Source organism: Lipotes vexillifer, unplaced genomic scaffold (genome assembly GCF_000442215.2).
Source record: "Lipotes vexillifer unplaced genomic scaffold, Lipotes_vexillifer_v1.1 scaffold779, whole genome shotgun sequence".
Taxonomy (NCBI): domain Eukaryota; kingdom Metazoa; phylum Chordata; class Mammalia; order Artiodactyla; family Lipotidae; genus Lipotes; species Lipotes vexillifer.
This window is the reverse complement of record NW_006788448.1, coordinates 659709-678643: the sequence shown is the minus strand read 5'-3', so window position 1 is coordinate 678643 and position 18935 is coordinate 659709.

Genomic DNA, 18935 nt, shown 5'->3' with positions numbered 1-18935 from the left:
ATTCTCTTGAAATTAATTTACAAACTTAGTACAATTCCAGTTAAAATTCTAATGAAAATTTTCTTGGAAAATGACTAAGCAATTATAAAGTTTGTTTGGAAGAAGTAGATGAGATGCAAATAAATATTTGCAAAGGATAAGTCATGAGGGGTATATTTACTGATAGATATTAAACTTATAACAAAATGTAAAAATTAAAGCCAGATGGTATGAGGGTAACAATAGATAAGCCTATCAATGGAGCAGAATTCAAAACTGAAGAGATATTAATACATATAGCAGTTTTGCTTCTCATAAAAGAGGCATTTTAATAAATATTTCTGAGATTCGTTATTCATTTTAGAAAGCCTCTTTCTCACACAATATAACAAAAATAAATTCCAGAACCAAACATTATACAATGAAACTAAAATGAATTAGAACAAATATAGATGAATATTTTGGAAGTTCAGGAGGGCCTTAATAAACTAGTATAAGGCAGAAAACATGAAAGAAGAGCCTTTTAAATAGACCCTATAAAAATAGTTTAATAAAACTAATACAACATTGTAAAGCAACTATACTCCAATAAAAATTAATTTAAAAAAATAGTTTAATAGTTTTGCATGGCAAAAACACCAGAGACAAGGCCATCTGATAAATGTATTTACAACATATATAACAAAAGACTTTAGATCCTTACTATACAAAGAGCTCTTAAAATTCAATAAGAAAAAGACCTAGTATTAATTTCCTGTGGCTGCTTAACAGATTACCACACAAGGTGGCTTAAAACACAGAAATGTATTCTCTCACAGTTCAAGATGTTGCAGGGCTGCACTCTCTGCAAAGAGGAGAAGCCTTCCCTGCCTCTTTCAGTTTCTGGTGGCTCCTGGCACTTCTTGGCTTGTGACTACATAACTCTAATCTCTGACTCCATCTTCATATGGCCTTCTTCTCTGCGTCTGTGTCTTCTCTCTTCTGTCTCTTATAGACACTTGCCAGTGAGTTAGGGCCCAGCCAGATAATCCAGGATGATCTCATCTCTAGATCCTCAACTGAAATATACCTTTTGCTAAATAAGGTCACATTCGTAGGTTCTGGGACATGGGCATATCTTTCTGGGGGCCACCATTAAACTTACTATAAACTTCAGTACAAAAATGGCCAAAGGATAAAAGATTTCACAAGGACAGAGATGTTTAATTTCACTAGTAATCAAATGCAACTTAAAATGATAAAACACCATTTTCTCTAATTTGGCAGAAATCATAGAAATAAGGGCTCTCATACGTGCTTCTGGAACTTATAAATGGCCACAACCTTTCTGAAGGACAAGGTGATACTGTATATAAAAATCATCAGAGGGTCCGGAGGCAATCTTAAGTGGAGTCTCAGGGGCCACAGGGAGTGCGAAGACTCCTCTAGGCTTCCAAATAGCCTGTTGGAAAGGTGATGCGGGGATCTGGAAGGCCCCTTGCAGCTGCCCCAGGTGGGCACTTCCAAGGCCGCCTGCTGAGGTGGCGCACGTGCAGTGCCATGCACACTCCCATGCACACTCCTGCAGCCGCGGACCTTTAACCTCCTCAAAGTGGGCAAGGTGGACATGCGACCCAGGGCTTTCCAGTCAAAGTGGAGAACATTCCACTGGTTCTGACAGTGCTTCTTTGACAGGATTTTCAACGGGGGTCTAAGAGAGGCCCCACAGCCTGGGGGCTGCACCTCTGGGAAGGATGGCTCCATCTTCACCATGCCACTAAGAGGCCCCATGGCTGGAAGCTTCCAGGGGACGTCAGAGTTGCTGTTCTCCCCACCACACTGAGGTTGTTCCGTTTCCGCCTCAGGGTGCCTCTCGTCCTCAGGTGTGTCTTCGTCCTTTTCCAGAGAATAATTGCAAGCAAGTGGCTGCATCTTTAATGAGGAAGAGCAGAGTGCAGAATCTGTTGCAAACAAGGAGATGAAAGAAACAAAACAGTGTATCTTTGTCGTCTTTAATCCTGAGGCTGAAAATTGAGAACTGGTTGTGGATTTTGCATGGGGACCCAGGTACAGTCCCAGTTTGAGACATCTACCTACATGTCCAGCAAAGAGTACTTTGAATAAGAAGCACAAATGCCGTATGGCTGACAGGGTCTTGGTGCTCTGGCAGGGTGTCAAGCCTGAGCCTCTGAGGTGGGAGAGCCGAGTTCAGGACATTGGTCCACCAGCGACCTCCCGGCCCCACGTAATATCAATCAGTGAGAGCTTTCCCAGAGATCTCCATCTCAACACCAAGACCCAGCTCCACTCAATGACCAGCAAGCTACAGTGCTGAACACCCTATGCCAAACAACTAGCAACATAGGAACACAACCCCACCCATTAGCAAGAGGCTGCCTAAAATCATAATAAGGTCACAGACACCCCAAAACACACCACCGGATGTGGTCCTGCACACCAGAAAGACAAGATCCAGGCTCATCCACCAGAACATAGGCACCAATCCCCTCCGCCAGTAGGCCTACACAACCCACTGAGCCTTACCCACTGGGGACAGACACCAAAACCAATGGGAACTACAGACCTGCAGCTTGCAAAAAGGAGACCCCAAACACAGTAAGTTAAGCAAAATGAGAAGACAGAGAAATACACAGCACCAGATGAAGGAGCAAGGTAAAAACCCACCAGACCAAACAAATGAAGAGGAAATAGGCAGTCTACCTGAAAAAGACTTCAAAGTAATGATAGTAAAGATGATCCAAAATCTTGGAAATAGGATAGAGAAAATACAAGAAAAGTTTAACAAAGACCTGGAAGAACTAAAGAGCAAACAGTGATGAGCAACACAATAAATGAAATTAAAAATTCTCTAGCAGGAATCAATAGCAGAATAACTGAGGCAGAAGAACAGATAAGTGACCTGGAAGATAAAATAATGGAAATAACTACTGCAGAGCAGAATAAAGAAAAAAGCAATGAAAAGAATTGAGGACAGTCTCAGAGACCTCTGGGACAACATTAAATGCACCAACATTCGAATTATAGGGGTCCCAGAAGAAGAAGAGAAAAAGAAAGGGACTGAGAAAATATTTGAAGAGATTATAGTTGAAAACTTCCCCAGTATGGGAAAGGAAATAGTTAATCAAGTCCAGGAAGTGCAGAGAGTCCTAAATCCAAGGAGAAACACGCCAAGACACATATTAATCAAACTATCAAAAATTAAATTACAAAGAAAAAGTATTAAAAGCAGCAAGGGAAAAGCAACAAATAGCATACAAGGGAATCCTCATAAGGTTAACAGCTGATCTTTCAGCAGAAACCCTGCAAGCCAGAAGGGAGTGGCAGGGCATATTTAAAGTGATGAAAGGGAAAAACCTACAACCAAGATTACTCTACCCAGCAAGGATCTCATTCAGATTTGATGGAGAAATTAAAACCTTTACAGACAAGCAAAAGCTAAGAGAATTCAGCACCAGCAAATCAGCTTTACAACAAATGCTAAAGGAACTTCTCTAGGCAGGAAACACAAGAGAAGGAAAAGACCTACAATAATGAACCCAAAACAATTAAGAAAATGGTAATAGGAACTTACATATCGATAACTACCTTAAATGTAAATGGATTAAATGCTCCAACCAAAAGACATAGACTGGATGAATGGATACAAAAACAAGACCCATATATATGCTGTCTACAGGAGACCCACTTCAGACCTAGGGAAACATACAGACTGAAAGTGAGGGGACGGAAAAAGATATTCCATGCAAATGGAAATCAAAAGAAAGTTGGAGTAGCAATTCTCATATCAGACAAAATAGACTTTAAAATAAAGACTATTCTCCTTTTTCATTTCTAATTCTATTGATTTGAGTCTTCTTCCTTTTTTTCTTGATGAGTCTGGCTAATGGTTTATCAATTTTGTATATCTTCTCAAAGAACCAGCTTTCAGTTTTATTGATCTTTGCTATCGTTTCCTTCATTTCTTTTTCATTTATTTCTGATCTGATCTTTATGATTTCCTTCCTTTTGCTAACTTTGGGGTTTGTTTGTTCTTCTTTCTCTAATTGCTTTAGGTGCAAGGTTATGAGACAGAGAAGGACACTACCTAATGATCAAGGGATCAATCCAAGAAGAAGATATAACAATTGTAAATATTTATGCACCCATAGGAGCACCTCAATACATAAGGCAAATGCTAACAGCCATAAAAGGGGAAATCGACAGTAACACAATCATAGTAGGGGACTTTAACATCCCACTTGCACCAATGGACAGATCACGCAAAATGAAAGTAAATATAGTAGGAGACTTTAACACCCCACTTGCACCAATGGACAGGTCATCCAAAATGAAAGTAAATAAGGAAACACAAGCTTTAAATGATACATTAAACAGATGAACTTAATTGATATTTATAGGACATTGCATCCAAAATCCAAAGAATATACTTTCTTCTCAAGTGCTCATGGAACATTCTCCAGGATAGATCATATCTTGGGTCACAAAGCTAGCCTTGGTAAATTTAAGAAAATTGAAGTTGTATCAAGTATCTTTTCCAACCACAAAGCTATGGACTAGATATCAATTACAGGAAAAAATCTGTAAAAAATACAAACACATGGAGGCTAAACAATACACTACTTAATAACCAAGAGATCACTGAAGAAATCAAAGAGGAAATTTAAAAAATACCTAGAAACAAATGACAGTGAAAACACAATGATCCAAAACCTATGGGATGCAGCAAAAGCAGTTCTAAGAGGGAAGTTTATAGCAATACAATCCTACCTCAAGAAACAAGAAAAATCTCAAATAAACAACCTAACCTTACACCTAAAGCAATTAGAGAAAGAAGAACAAAAGTCTCCCAAAGTTAGCAGAAGGAAAGAAATCATAAAGATCAGATCAGAAATAAATGAAGCACTGAAGCACTGAAATTGAGACTGTGATTAAAAATCTTCCAACAAACAAAAGCCCAGGACCAGATGGCTTCACAGGCAAATTCTATCAAACAGTTAAAGAAGGGCTAACACCTATCCTTCTCAAACTCTTCCAAAATATACGAGAGGGAGGAACACTCCCAAACTTATTCCATGAGGCCACCATCACCCTGATACCAAAACCAGACAAAGATGTCACAAAGAAAGAAAACTACAGGCCAATATCACTGATGAACATAGATGCAAAAATCCTCAACAAAATACTAGCAAACAGAATCCAACAGCACATTAAAAGGATCATACACCATGATCAAGTGGAGCTTATCCCAGGAATGCAAGGATTCCTCACTATACACAAATCAATCAATGTGATACACCATATTAAGAAATTGAAGGATAAAAACCATATAATCGTCTCAATAGATGCAGAAAAAGCTTTTGACAAAATTGAACACCCATTTATGATAAAAACCCTCCAGAAAGTGGGCATAGAGGGAACTTACCTCAATATAATAAAGGCCATATATGACAAACGCACAACCAACATCATTCTCAATAGTGAAAAACTGAAACCATTTCCATTAAGATCAGGAACAAGACAAGGCTGTCCACTCTCACCACTATTATTCAAAATAGTTTTGGAAGTTTTAGCCACAGCAATCAGAGTAGAAAAAGCAATAAAAGGAATCCAAATCGGAAAAGAAGAAGTGAAGCTCTCACTGTTTGCAGATGACATGATACTATACATAGAGAATCCTAAAGATGCTACCAGAAAACTACTAGAGCTAATCAATGAATTTGGTAAAGTTGCAGGATACAAAATTAATGCACAGAAATCTCTTGCATTCCTATACACCAATGATGAAAAATCTGAAAGGGAAATTAAAGAAACAATCCCATTTACCATTGCAACAAAAAGAATAAAATACCTAGAGTAAACCTACCTAAGGAGATAAAAGACCTGTATGCAGGAAACTATAAGACACTGATGAAAGAAATTAAAGATGTTACAAACAGATGGAGAGATATACCATGTTCTTGGATTGGAAGATTCAAAGATTGTGAAAATGATTATACTACCCAGAGCAATCTACAGATTCAATGCAATCCCTATCAAACTACCAATGGCATTTTTCACAGAACTAGAACAAAAAATTTCACAATTTGTATGGAAACACAAAAGGCCCTGAATAGCCAAAGCAATCTTGAGAAAGAAAAACAAAGCTGGAGGAATCAGGCTCCCTGGCTTCAGACTATACTACAAAGCTACAGTAATCAAAACAGTATGGTACTGGCACAAAAACAGATAAACCCATGAACATATGGTCCCCTTATTTTTGTTAAGGGAGGCAAAGATATACAGTGGAGAAAAGACAGCCTCCTCAATAAGTGGTGCTGGGAAAACTGGACAGCTACATGTAAAAGAATGAAATTAGAACATTCCCTAACACTATGCACAAAAATAAATAAACTCAAAATGGGTTAAAGACCTAAATGTAAGGCCAGACACTATAAAAGTCTTAGAGGAAAACATAGGCAGAACACTCTTTGATGTAAATCACAGCAAGATCCTTTTTGACCCACCTCCTAGAAAATGGAAATAAAAATAAACAAATGGGACCTAATGAAACTTAAAAGCTTTTGCATAGCAAAGGAAACCATAAACAAGACGAAAAGACAACCCTCAGAATGGGAGAAAATATTTGAAAATGAAGCACCTGATAAAGGATTAATCTCCACAATTTACAAGCAGCTCATGTAGCTCAGTATCAAAAAAGCAAACAACCCAATCGAAAAATGGGCAGAAGACCTAAATAGACATTTCTCCAAAGAAGATATACAGATTGCCACTAAACACATGAAAGGATGCTCAACGTCACTAATCATTAGAGAAATGCAAATCAAAACTACAATGAGATATCGCCTCACACCAGTCAGAATGGCCATCATCAAAAAATCAACAAACAATAAATGCTGGAGATGGTGTGGAGAAAAGGGAACACTCTTGCACTGTTGGTGAGAATGTAAATTGATACAGCCACTATGGAGAACAGTATGGAGGTTCCTTAAAAAAACTACAAATAGAACTACCATATGACCCAGCAATCCCACTACTGGGCATATACCCTGAGAAAACCAAAATTCAAAAAGAGTCATGTACCAAAATGTTCATTGCAGCTCTATTTACAATAGCCCGGAGATGGAAACAACCTAAGTGCCCATCGTCGGATGAATGGATAAAGAAGATGTGGCACATATATACAATGGAATATTACTCAGCCATAAAAAGAAACGAAACTGAGCTATTCATAATGAGGTGGATAGACCTAGAGTCTGTCATACAGAGTCAGAAGTAAGTCAGAAGGAGAAGGACAAATACCATATGCTAACACATACATATGGAATTTAAGGGAAAAAAAATGTTATGAAGAACCTGGGGGTAAGACAGGAATAAAGACACAGACCTACTGGAAAACGGACTTGAGGATATGGGGAGGGGGAAGGGTGAGCTGTGATAGGGCGAGAGAGAGACATGGACATATATATACTAACAAAGGTAGATAGCCAGTGGGAAGTAGCCGCATTGCACAGGGATACCAGCTCGGTGCTTTGTGACCGCCTGGAGGGGTGGGATAGGGAGGGTGGGAGGGAGGGAGACGAAGGGGGAAGAGATAATGGGAACATGTGTGTATGTATAACTCATTCACTTTGTTATAAAGCAGAAACTAACACACCATTGTAAAGCAATTATACCCCAATAAAGATGTTAAAAAAAAACCCAAAAAACTAAAAATAGAACTACCATATGATCCAGCAACCCCACTACTGGGCATATACCCTGAGAAAACCATAATTCAAAAAGAGTCATGTACCTCAGTGTTCACTGCAGCTCTGTTTACAATGGCCAGGTCATGGAAGCAACCTAAGTGTCCATCGACAGGTGAATGGATGAAGAAGACGTGGCCCATATATACAATGGAATATTACTCAGCCATAAAAAGAAATGAAATTGAGTTATTTGTAGTGCGGTGGATGGACCTAGACTCTGTCATACAGAGTGAAGTAAGTCAGAAAGAGAAAAACAAATACTGTATGCTAACACATATATATGGAATCTAAAAAAAAAAAATGATCATGAAGAACTTAGGGGCAAGACGGGCATAAAGACACAGATCTACTAGAGAATGGACTTGAGGATACAGGGGGGGGGGAAGATTAAGCTGGGACAAAGTGAGAGAGTGACATGGACATATATACACTACCAAATGTAAAATAGATAGCTAATGGGAAGCAGCCGCATAGCACAGGGAGATCAGCTCGGTGCTTTGTGACCACCTAGAGGGGTGGGATAGGGAGGGTGCGAGGGAGGGAGACACAAGAGAGAAGAGATATGGGGACATATGTATATGTATAACTGATTCACTTTGTTATAAAGCAGAAACTAACACACCGTTATAAAGCAATTATACTCCAATAAGGATGTTTAAAAAAAAATCGTCAAATATAGGTCCTCTCTTTGACCTCAGTAAGATCTACCACGAGGATGCGTATTGCCACATTATTAATAATGCTGAAATACAACCTATATGCCCAATGATAGGAGATAGGATAAATGAAGTATGATATACCATAAATTTAAAATGGTAGAAGAGTATTTAAAAGCACGAGAAAATTTTCAGTATAAAATGTATGATTAAAGCCAGTTATAAAAGCACCAACCTCTGGGTCAAGATGGTGGATTAAGCACATGCTAAACCCTATTCCGTATACATGGATGACATATCAAAATATTTTTTAGATAATAAATAGCTGACTTCAAAGGAAAGAAAGGGAAATCATCAGGTGCCAGAAATTGAAAGGGAGGACAGAGCAGTATGGGGGAGCTGACACTGTGCCTCCCAAGTTATGACCACGATGTGGTCAGCAGGCAAGCTGGGCACCAGGAGCATGCTGTCCATCCCCACCTGGAAGAAAGGACAGTCCGCAACTCTCCACCATAGGGCTGGGAAAATATCACCCACCTGAGCTGGAAACCCTTTCCATATCTCTGCAAATATGGAAATTTAGAGCTGAGCTACTGATAGAAAAGCTAGTTCAGGCCTTTGTGAACCCTATGGGACTCTAGCAGGACAAACTCAAAACCGTATAGGAAAAAAACAAACTCTAAAGGGAAGCCTTCACATCTCCAGGACCAAACAGGAGAGCATTCCTATAGAACCGTAGTTCTGAATTTGATTTGGCCTCAGGACCCTTTTTTCACTCCCAGAAATTATTAAGGACCAAAGAGCTTTCATTTTTGTTGGTTGTATCTATTGATATTTAATATATTAAGAAACAAAAACTGAGAAACTTTTAAAACACAAGAAACTATAAGTACACAATCCATTAACCATCAGAACAATGATGCCACTACACATCATGTTGCCTCTGGAAAATTCCACTATACACTCATGAAAAAAATGACAGTGAAAAAGTTAAATAATATCTTTCTATTGTCAAGAAAATTGTTTTGACCTCACAGTTTCCTTAAATGGTCTTGGGGGTTTCCTGGGGATCCCAGATCGAAATTTGAGGACCATTTCTATAGAAGATAGGCTCACAGCCAAGAATTACTAAACATGTAATGAAGTCCTATACTATTTGAGATAGTTTACTAACCCAGTGAATGGGAAAACTCATACCCAAAGAGTTAGAGATGATGGAGTAGTCTGAGAAGGGCTTCAAATCCAAATGTACAGTAAGCTTTAAATTAATCGTAAGCTCAAGCATCTGCATGGCCTAAAGGTTGGAAGTATTGATACCTGGGTGGTAAAAATACATATGGTTTTATTCTTTGTGATTTTCTGAATTTTCCAATTATTTCTTAAGCATGTTTTAGTTTTGCAATCAGAAAGAATATTGTTATACTAAATTGAATTCAGGTACTTTCTCAAGAATATTGCTTACTTTGACTCACTTAAAAATATTCTTTCTAACAAGAGGTCTAGGGCCTTTAGAAAAGTTCATGTATACAAGCAGGTTTGGCCTTTAGATTTCACTGCTGTGGAATTTGTAGAGATTTAGACAACTGTTGAGGCCAGTTTATCCTGGTTTAGGAGAGCTGTTCCTCATAGAGCAAATTCATTGGGTCAAAATTGCATAAAAAGAATATTAACATACTTAAAATTTCCTGGCTCTGGGCTTCCCTGGTGGCTCAATGGTTGAGAGTCCGCCTGCCGATGCAGGGGACACGGGTTCGTGCCCCAGTCCGGGAAGATCCCACATGCCGCGGAGCGGCTAGGCCCGTGAGCCATGGCCGCTGAGCCTGCGCGTCCGGAGCCTGTGCCCCGCAACGGGAGAGGCCACAACAGTGAGAGGCCCGCGTACCGCAGAAAACAAAAACAAAAACAAAAAAATTTCCTGGCTCTTTGAATGACTTATTACTTTAAAAATACGCAGATATGCTAAATACTCTTTATTTTGTAGCCAGTCTGTTTAAAAATCATAAGGATTACTTTTTTCTTTAAAGACTCTTTCTTATTTTTGATTTTTATTTATTTTTAGGTTGGGTCTGCGTTGCTGTGTGTGGGCTTTCTCTAGTTGCAGCGAGCGGGGGCCACTCTTCATCGCAGTGGCTTCTCTTGTTGGGGAGCATGGGCTCCAGGCACGCGAGGATTACGTTTTGAAAGCTTAATTTTAGTTTTTGATAGACTTGAAAGAATTACTGTATTTCATTTTAGAAATGTTATTTTAATGTGGACTTTCTCCCTTTCCTCCTGCTTCCCTCAATTAATTCTAATCACTGAGTTTTATGGTATTTTATAACAGAGACATTAGAGTTTTAAAGGATCTCGTATTTATCTTAACACAGTATTTTCCATAGTGTATAATGAAGACTGCTTATTGGTGTCACGTTGAGGGTGGGGACATTGTATTATTAGGAAAGTTTGGGAAATGATTGGGTAACACATTTACACAAGGTTCTTTATAAGAAGCTTTGTACTGTGGCTCTCCTAGAGAAGGATATATGAAGTATGAGATAGAAACTTCCCAGTTGATTTGACCATAGAACTTTTCCCTCTCAGAGCACCTAGGAGAGCCACATGGTGCAGATTGCACTTTGGGGAAATGCTGATGCAGACAACTCCCTTGTGGAGAAAGAGGGTAATTAGAGAGTTGGCCTCCTTATGATGCTTGTGTCCTCATTCAATAACATTGTTTTATGGTGTTTTATTTTACTAGGTTACTATTTTCGGGGAGCTGACACTCCCATAGGGAATGGATAACCGTAAAGGAAGACATGATTGAATGTCAGGAGGTAACCAACTATGCTTAACTGGGAAGATGTGGTAGGTTGAGCAGAAATGAAGCGAGAGGTGGGCTTTGAACTGCCCCTTGAAGAATTGGAATTTACATATATTTACACATAAGTTCAGAGGTTTGGAGGGCAAGAGGCATCCTTAAATGACTAAAGTCTGCTGTCAAAGATGTGCACAGGCTGGGATGATGGTGACTATTCCTTTATCTCAAAATGTTCACCTCTTGCCCAAAATCTTTTCAGAATGCTGTCTCACTGCAGATAGGGGGTTATGCATTTTAATGCTGGTCACCTTCAAATATCATTACTATTTCACAAGGCTAGGCTATATAAAGTAGCCATGTGGATGTTTGGGGTGTTTTTTAGCCTGAGAAATCTAATGTATTAATTTACCTGTTCTTTACACTGATTTGAGAATTAGACGGCTGTTTAATATCATCTCCATACGTAGACCATGGTGCATAGAAAAGTGAAGAATCTACAGAACTTGCATATTCTGTTGATGAAGCAAGTGGAGCATAGGTCTGCCTTAGGTCTACACTGACTTCACCCTGTGATGTGGAGCAATCATAGAAGGAAAGGGAGCCCGTCAACATCACGCTGTTGAAGACATGTTAGCCGACTGCTGGCGTCAGCACTGAGGTTCCAGCAGCGATTCGCACCTCCACGGAATGCGACTTTCGGCTCCGTGGGGCTCCCCAGCCCCTCCTGGACTAGGCACAGCTCCTGGGGTATGGGGATGAGGGGGTGCGTCGAGGCCCAGCTTCCTCAGCCTGCGCCCCGCCACTGCCACCGCCCCCAGCGCTGCCTGGAGCCGGTCTCTGGGTGCAGGGGCCGGGGTGGGGCAATGTGGATGTTTTCACGTGGCACTTAGAGTTTCTACAAGGCCATGTACATCTTCTGATCTTTCTGCTGTCTCCAGAGCCTGGCTCCAGGCCACCGAAGTCCAGAGCTCAGCATGCTGATCTGTTTTGTGGACAGTTAATATAAAGGCCAGAGGTTTCAAACCTGTGCTCAATAAGCCTTTCAACAACCATTTCTTGCCAGAATAAACATATTCATAATCTAGATGGTGTATTGCACCAAATCTCTTGGACTATGTTCTTTTTTTAAAATTATTTTTTATTGGAGTATAGTTGCTTTACAATGTTGTGTTAGTTTCTGCTGTACAGCAGAGTGAATCGGCTATATGTATACATACATCCCCTCTTTCTTGGATTTCCTTCCCATGTAGGTCACCACACAGCACTGAGTAAAGTTCCCTGTGCTATACAGTAGGTTCTCATCAGTTATCTGTTTTATACATAGTAGGGTATATATGTCAATCCCAATCTCCCAGTTCATCCCACCCCCCTGCCCCCCTTGGCATCCATACATTTGTGTCTCTATTTCTACTCTGCAAATGAGTTCATCTGTATCATTTTTCTAGATTCCACATATAAGTGATATTATACAATATTTGTTTTTCTCTTTCTGACTTACTTCACTCTGTATGACAGTCTCTAGGTCCATCCACATCTCTGCAAATGGCACAATTTTGTTCCTTTTTATGGCTGAGCAATATTCCATTGTATATATGTACCACATCTTCTTTATCCATTCATCTGTTGATGGACATTTAGGTTGCTTCCATGTCTTGACTATTGTAAATAGTGCTGCAATGAACATTGGGGTGCATGTGTCTCTTTGAATTATGGTTTTCTCTGGGAATATGTCCAGTAGTGGGATTGCTGGGTCATATGGTAGTTCTATTTTTAGTTTTCTAAGGAACCTCCATACTGTTCTCCGTAGTGGCTGCACCAATTTACATTCCCACCAACAGTGCAAGAGGGTTCCCTTTTCTCCACACCCTCTCCAGCATTTATCGTTTGTAGATTTTTTTGATGATGCCCTTTCTGACCAGTATGAGGTGATACCTTATTGTAGTTTTGATTTGCATTTCTCTAATGATTAGTGATGTTGAGCATCTTTTCATGTGTTTGTTGGCCATCTGTATGTCTTCTTTAGAGAAATGTCTATTTAGGTCTTCTGCCCATTGTTTGCTTGGGTTGTTCATTTTTTTTGGATGAACTGTATGAGCTGTTTGTATATTTTGGAAATTAATCCCTTGTCAGTTGCTTCATTTGCAAATATTGTCTCCCATTCTGAGGGTTGTCTTCTCGTCTTATGGTTTCCTTTGCTGTGCAAAAGCTTTTAAATTTAATTAGGTCCCTTTTGTTTTTATTTTCATTACTCTAGGACAGGGGTTCTCAACCCCCAGGCCATGCGCCAGTACCGGTCCGTGGCCTGTTAGCAACCAGGCCACACAGCAGGAGGTGCGCAGCTGGAGAGCAAGCACAGCTTCACCTGTATTTACAGCCGCTCCACATCACTTGCATTACCGCCTGAGCTCCGCCTCCTGTCAGATCACTGGTGGCCTTAGATTCTCATAGGATCGCAAACCCTACCATGAACTGCACATGCGAGGGATCTAGGCTGCGTGCTCCTTATGAGAATCTAATGCCTGATGATCTGAGGTGGAGCTGAGGTGGTGATGCTGGCACAGGGAAGCGGCTGCAAATACAGATTATCATTAACAGAGAGGTTTGACCACACAGAGACCATAATAAAGAAATTGCTTGCAGACTCATATCAAAACCCCATCAGTGAGTGGCAAGTGACAATTAAGCTGTGTCTGGTGGCAGGCTTTATAGTGGCAAGTGAGTTGATGTACTCCAATTGTACAGCTGCATCTGTTGGTAGGCTTTAAGTCAGAATCCGACACTTATTTTAGTCCAGACGTGGCCCACCCGTTATTTTATTTATCACTTCCGTCCGTGCCTCTTTCCCACACTGCACACTTGTCTCAGTCATAGTTTTGGTAAGCCCACAAGCTAACCCTAAGCCAAAATGAGTAAAAAACAAACATCACTGGAGAGCTTCTTTGAAAAGGGGGAGAGACCCAATGATGAGACAGCAGAAGGCTCTAAGACGGCCAACAAAAAGAAAGCTGCATTTAAAAGAAGATACCAAGAGTCCTACTTGAATTACGGGTTCACTGCAACAGGTGATTAACATTCTCCAAGCTCACTTTGTATAATACGTGGTGACCAGCTATGCAATGAAACCATGAAAACTTCAAAACTGCTTTGCCACATGGAGACCAAGCACCCTGCATTAAAAGACAAGCCTTTGGAGTTTTTCAAAAGAAAAAAATGTGAACACGAAGAACAGAAGCAATTATTGAAGGCCACTAATTCATCAAATGTGTCTGCACTGAGAGCATCATTCTCAGTGGTTAACGGCATTGCTAAAGCTAAGAAGCCCTTTACTATTAGTGAAGAGCTGATCCTGCCTGCTGCTAAGGACATGTGTCGTGAACTTTTAGGAACTTTTAGGCTGCAGTTCAGAAGGTGGCATGTGTTCCTCTTTCAGCTAGCACCACAACTAGATGAATTGATGAAATAGCAGAGGATACTGAGGCACAATTTTTAGAGAGGATTAATGAGTCCCCGTGGTACGCAATCCAGGTTGACGAGTCTACTGCTGCTGACAATAAGGCAAAAATGCTTGTTTCTGTGTGATATATTTTTTCAGGATGATGTAAATGAGGATGTGTTATGTGCAGTTTTGTTGCCAGCCAACACCACAGCTGCAGAACTATTCAAGTCTTCGAATGATTACATAGCAGGAAAACTGAATTGGTCATTTTGTGTTGGTATATGCATGGACAGAGCGGCTGCCATGACTGGACGGCTTTCTGGTTTCACTACTCAGGTCAAAGAGGTCGCTTCTGAATGTGAGTCTATGCACTGTGTCATCCCTAGAGAAATGCTGGCTAGCCGAAAAATGTCACCTGAACTTAACGTTTGCAGGATGTGATTAAAATTATCAAGCACATTAAAGTACGTGCCGTTAACTCACGTCTGTTCGTGCAGCTCTGTGAGGAGGTGGACGCAGAGCACACGTCTTCTCTTATACACAGAAGTGAGATGGCTTCTAAAGGTGGATCTCTGGCCAGAGCTTTTGAGTCATGAGAGATGCTCCAGAGATTTCTTTTAGAAAAACAGTCACCACTGGCAGTACATTTCAGTGACACAGAATGTGTCACAAAACTTGCTTACTTGTATGACATATTCAACCTGCTCCACGAACTCAATCTCTCACTTCAGGGGAGAACGACAACTGTGTTCAAGTCGGCAGATAAAGTGGCTGCATTCAAACCAAACTGTAATTATGGGGACAACGAGGGAACATTGGGATTTTTGACATGTTTCAAACATTAGCAGAGATTTTGAAAGAGACTGAGCGAGGGCCTTCTTTCTCCCAGCTGGTGCATGATCACCTATCTCAGCTTTCAAAAGAGTTTGAGCATTACTTCCCAACCACAGAAGACCCCAGAACTGGAAAGGAGTGGATCCGTGACCCATTTGTGAATAAGCCAGGTGAATCGACTTTGTCTGTGCTAGAAGAGAATCAACTGCTTGAGATCGCAAATGACGGTGGCCTTAAAAGTATGTTTGAGACAACTTGAAATCTCCATACGTTCTGGATTAAAGTCAAGGAGGAATATCCTGAGATTGCCACAGAGGCACTGGAAAGCCTGCTTCCATTTCCAACATCCTGTCTTTGTGAAGCAGGGTTTTCTGCAGTGACAGCGACCAAAACGAGATCACGGAGGAGACTGGACATAAGCAACACACCTCGGGTGTCACTGTCTCCCATCCCCTCAAGTGGGACCATCTAGTTGCAGGAAAACAAGCTCAGGGCTCCCACTGATTCTGCATTACGGTGAGTTGTATAATTGTTATATATTACAATGTAATAATAATAGAAATAAAGGGCACTATAAATGTAATGGGCTTGAATCATCCCGAAATCATCCCCTGCTCCCTAGTCCGTGGAAAAATTGTCTTCCACGAAACCGGTCTCTGGTGCCAAAACGGTTGGGGACTACCAAAAGCAAACAAACACTCTTAAGAGCTCCTACCATATATTACTGTTGTGAGATAATACCTCTGAAGTACTTAGTACATGATTGACATAATAATAGGTGAGCTGTTATTAAAATAAGAGATTCTTCCAGCATCCAGAAGATTCTAGAAAGTTTTGGGGAGGAGGAGTTTTCCAAATCTTTTGATGATTGTCATGATGAGGGGTAAAGCAGAAGGAAGCACTGGAGGTTTGGGCACAGTGTGGGGAAACCAGAGAACATGGGTGTGCATGCGTGGGGATTGTCCATGATGGGAATGTGTAGGATGGTTTTGAAATAAGAGGTGGTGTTAGTGGATACATGCTGTTTGGCATGAACCATCAAAGGGAGAAAAAGAAAAGCTAAAACTCTGTCTTGCCAGAATACCTCTCATGTATTTGTATGACATGTCATTTGTGCAAAATGATTGTCACAGACAAGATTGTGCATATCATTAACTATATCACATAAGCTTTGCTGTAAATATTACTCAGTTGTTACAGCTGCTTCTATAAATATAGTTTTTAATCAGCTGTGGGTTCTGCCACTTAGCGTGATTAGCGGGCATCTAAACAAGTATTTATTAAATGCTAATTATGGGAGATACCGTTAATGCTCTGACCAGATACCGTGTGTCTTTGCTTCCATCAGCCAGCACCTGTATCTCTTCAGAGGACCACCCTTGTGCTACTGGAACTGCTTTGCCTTTTGAGTCAGAGAGTTGGAAGTGCCTGTGTTCCATCCACGCCCGGGGTGGGGAAGGGGTGCGGACGGCACGTAGCCAACAGTGGGCAGGTGTGGGGAGCAGGAAAGCCCAGCACCTTTGCCTTGAGTGGGAATAACTCAGGCATAACTTCCATTCCTGACTTGCTCTGCAGAATCAGCCTGAAGCTTGCCCCACAGCATACTGCCTAAAATTGCGGTCCTATGTTGATCGTCTCCCACCTTTGCCTGCACCCCCAATGGCTTCGCCCACTCCCTTACCATTTCTTCTGTAATAAACGATTCACACCTGACTCCTCCTCACAGGCTCTGCTTCTGGGGAACCCAAATTAAAAGTACTTAATATACATCAACTTCTGTCCTGAGCACAGTAAAAACACCAACTCATCTAACCCTCAGCACACTGTAAAGTATATCGTTTTCCTTGTTTCGTGGAGAAGCACACTGATGAGAATAAAGAAGGGGCAGCATGTGCTTCCCTGGAGGTTAGAGCTTCATTCCTGCCCTCCTGGCTCCAGACATCTTATTTAACATGACTCTCTTTATCTTTTGAAGTATAGCCAACATCTTGGGCTAGTTTATCTGAACAAACAAGACCATATTTTGAAATTACTATCCATATAAAGCACATCACTGATGAAAGATATCACGGTAATTCTTGTTTCAGAACGTATATCACGATTTAGCCAAGAGGCTATAAAACCATTTGTGTATAGGAAAGCCGAGTTACCAGAATGAACAGTAATGACTAGGAAGAATGCTACTGAATTTATTAAGACCTCAGGGAGCGCACTGTGTGAAGCAGATGGGGAGAAGGGCAAGCCTGTGGGGTCAGACCATTGAGCTTGAGTGCCAGCATCGCCTCTGACAAGCTTTGTGACCTTGGGCTAGTTATTTAATCTCAGTAAGCCTTAATTTTCTCACCTGTAAAATGGACACTATAATATCTATTTGTAGGATTGAGTAAGAATTAAATGAAAGAATAAAAGAATGTATATACAGTAAGTCCCCTACATACGAACGAGTTCTGTTCTGAGAGCGCCTTCGTAAATCCTGTTTGTTCGTAAGTCCAACAAAGTTAGCCTAGGTACCCAGCTAACACAAGTGGCTAGATAGTACTGTACTGTAATAGGTTTACAATACTTTTCACACAAATAATACATAAAAAACAAACACAAAAAATACAGAAAACATTTTTAATCTTACAGTACAGTACTTTGAAAAGTATAGTACAGTACAACAGCTGGCATACAGGGGCTGGCACTGAGTGAACAGGCAAGAAGAGTTACTGAGTGGAGGAGGGAGAGGAGGTGGGAGATGGGAGAGCTGAAGGATGGTCAGCAATAGGAGACGGAGGGCAAGCTGCAATTTCACTCACGCCTGACGTTGATGTACAGGTTCTGGTTCCTTGCTGGATTCAATTCTATCTACCCTCTTGAAAAAACGATCCAGTGATGTCTGGGTAGTAGCTCTTTTTTTTCTCATCATAGATGACACGGTAGCATTGGATTGCATTCTGAACGGCTGCTGCAACCTTCGTGTACTGTTCTACCTCCGGGTCCTGTGCCTCAAAAACTAACAGTGCCTCCTCAAATAAAGAAAATCCCCTTGCGATTTCCTACATCATGAATCTCTTTGGTTCTTCAGTTACTTTGTCTTTCTCTTGTCTCTTTTCGTCCTTTCTCTGGGCCTCTAATTCCACAGCAAGGAGTTCAGTGAAGTCGTCCTCTTGCAGATCTAGCTCCAGCTTCTTGCTGAGGGTCACTAAGTTGCTGAAGACCTCTTTGGACTCCTCACCCACCTTCTCAAATCCATGAAAATCATGAACAAACTGTGGGCAGAGGTTCTTCCAAACCCCATGGTGACGGCTGTAACCTCACGTCAGGCAAAGTCAGTGCTTTTTATGGCCTTGTAAATGTTATAGTCCTTCCAAAATTGTCTCAAGGTTGTTCCTGATTCGTCAGTCTCCTTTACTACCTGATGAAAAGCGTGACGTAAATAATATTTCTTAAAAGTCGCTATAACTCCCTGGTCCATAGGTTGGATGGGCAATGTAGTATTTGAT